The sequence below is a fragment of the Camelina sativa genome, chromosome 10 (genome assembly GCF_030686135.1).
Source record: "Camelina sativa cultivar CO46 ecotype springtype chromosome 10, ASM3068613v1".
Lineage (NCBI taxonomy): Eukaryota > Viridiplantae > Streptophyta > Magnoliopsida > Brassicales > Brassicaceae > Camelina > Camelina sativa.
Window position 1 is genome coordinate 19,850,890 of NC_141889.1, and position 2,686 is coordinate 19,853,575.

At 36.3% G+C, this 2,686-nt stretch overlaps 1 pseudogene; it reads right to left on the reverse strand.

Moving 5' to 3' along the window:
- Positions 1-332: 332 nt before the first annotated feature.
- On the reverse strand, positions 333-1,645 carry LOC147936269 (uncharacterized; annotated as a pseudogene).
- Between the last annotated feature and the right edge of the window lie 1,041 nt (positions 1,646-2,686).

Consider the following 2,686-nt stretch of genomic DNA (forward strand, 5'->3'; position numbering starts at 1 on the left):
AAGGTGTTCGCTTTGACTCCTCAATTACACGAGAGATGTTAGACCATAATTATCGGCAGTCTCTTATAAGGGGGATTTGAATATAACAACCCATGATCTCTTAGATAAAATTTGTTCTTCCATTGGTAGGTTTTAATTTTGGGTCTCTTATTTTTGAAAATGTTGTTTTTTAAATTTAAAAATTTTTAAATAGAATAGAAGTGGTATAAATGTGTAAACATTTAAGATTTTTTTAAAATTACAAAATATTGCATTTTAATTAATTTTCAAACATACAAAACATAATAAAAACATTAATACATATTACATAATAAAAACATTAATACATAATTTTAATAATGATTTGCTCCAAATTTTGCCCAAATATTCTCAACCAAATCATCTTGCAAGCGTTGTTGTTTTTCTCGATCACGAAAATCCTTTCGATTCTTGAGCATACTAGCGACACATGAAGGCCTGGGTGTTGGAAGCGTGTAGTCAACTTCTGAAGCTCTACTTGACTCCATTTGTGCGAATTCAGTTTCATCAAACAGATTGTACCCATCTCGTTCGTCTTGTACGATCATATTATGCAGTATGATACACGCTCTCATTATTTTCCAATTTTTACCTTATCCCAAATAAGAGCCGGGTTTTTGACTATGGCAAATCGAGCCTGCAAAACTCCAAAAGCATGCTCTACATCTTTACGCAGAGCTTCTTGTTGTCTCGCAAATAAAGAGGCTTTTGGAGTTTGTGGCAGTGGAATAGATTGGATAAAAGTAGACCATTTTGGATAAATACCATCCGTCAGATAGTAAGCCAATTTATACTCATGTCCGTTGACACTGTATTTAACTTTAGGAGCTCGACCATGCAAAATATCATCAAAGACTGGAAATCGGTCAAGAATATTTATATCGTTTAATGTACCTGGTAGTCCAAAGAAAGCATGCCAGATCCAGAGATCATACGAAGCCACTGCCTCTAAAACGATTGTGGGCTTTCCAGATCCGTGGGTGTATTGACCTTTCCATGCGGTGGGACAATTCTTCCACTCCCAATGCATACAATCGATGTTTCCTATCATGCCGAGAAATCCGCGTAACTCGCCTTCGTCGAGTAGTCTTTGAAGATCTGCTGGTTTGGGTCTTCTCAAGTACTCATCTCCAAATAGATTTACGACTGAATCTGTAAAATTGTCCAAGCATAATAGCGCCACGGTTTCAGAAATTCGGAGGTATTCGTCAAACGCATCAGCTGCAGAACCATATGCCATCATACGAATTTCTGCTGTACACTTTTGCAATGTAGACAGACCCAACCTTCCGGTAGCATCTCTTCTTTGTTGAAAATAGGGAACTTCATTTGCGAGCTTATCCACAATACGAATGAATAATGGCTTGTTCATTCTAAAACGGCGACGGAAAATGTTGGGAGGGTAAGTAGCATCCTCACTGAAATAATCATTCCACAAGTTCTCATGACCGACTTCTCGATTTCTTTCAATGTGAATTCGCTTTTTTCTTGGTTTAGGTGGTGGTTGACTTTGGATTGGTGGAGTAAGAAGATTTTGCCATACATGATTGGTGATTTGATCGCATGTTTGATTAAAACATTCATCAAGTATGTCATCAACATCATCATTATGGGAAGAAGATGCCATATTTAGAGAGTTTGGAAATTGAGAAAAGGAGTTTTGGTGTTTACAGTTTAGAAAAGGAATTATGTATTTGATCGGTTTGGTGTTTAGATTTTGTGTGCTAGCTTTGGACATTATATAGAAGAAATTGTGGTGTAGAAAACTTAAAATTTGTGTGGTAGAAGTACTCTCACAATATGTGGTTTAAAATGATAAATGAACATGTGGTTAAAGTACAACATTATACAAGAGAAAATGTGTGGTAAAAGTACAAAAATACAGTAGTGTATGTTTTGGTGTCACATGACCGACTTCACATGACCGACTTCTTGCTTCTTCCTTGTTTTGGTGTCACGGGTGTTTCTTGTTTCACCTGCATTACAATGACAACATCCCAATTAATCATACATCCCAATTCTCATAGCATAACAAACACCATACGATTGACAAAGCATCCAAAAATGAAACATAAACACAAACAAACTGAAGACATAGTTCACACCATTCGATTACTAACAACATAGTTATCAAGAGTCGATTACAAAAAACACAAGGAGCTTGTCCTAATGCATAAAACAGTACAAACAGAAACATAGTTCATAAAACACTTGGAGCTTGTCCTAATACATTAAACAGTACAAAAGAAACATAGTTAATAAAACACTTGAAGCTTGTCCTAATACATAAAACAGTACAAAAGAAACATAGTTAATAAAACACTTCATTCTCTAACATTCAACCAGATGAGATCATGTCAGCAATTAGCTTGTCTTTAAGAGCTTTTTCGGATTCAGTTAGTGAATCCTTTTTAGCAAACAGATTATCAAGCATCACATGCTTCATATGCTCTTTTTTCATAGCAAACTCCATCTCTTTCAGGTTGAAGTCCTTCTGCTTCATCTCATACATCTTCGACACACGATCCAGCTGAAACTCCAAGTAAGCTTTTCCATCTTCCTCCACATCAATCGGTTGGGTGTTAGAGGTTTTTAGAACTTTCCCTTTGCAGCCTTAACACCTTGAGGACGGGGCTGTGATCCATCAATATCATTAACCGGATGTGCA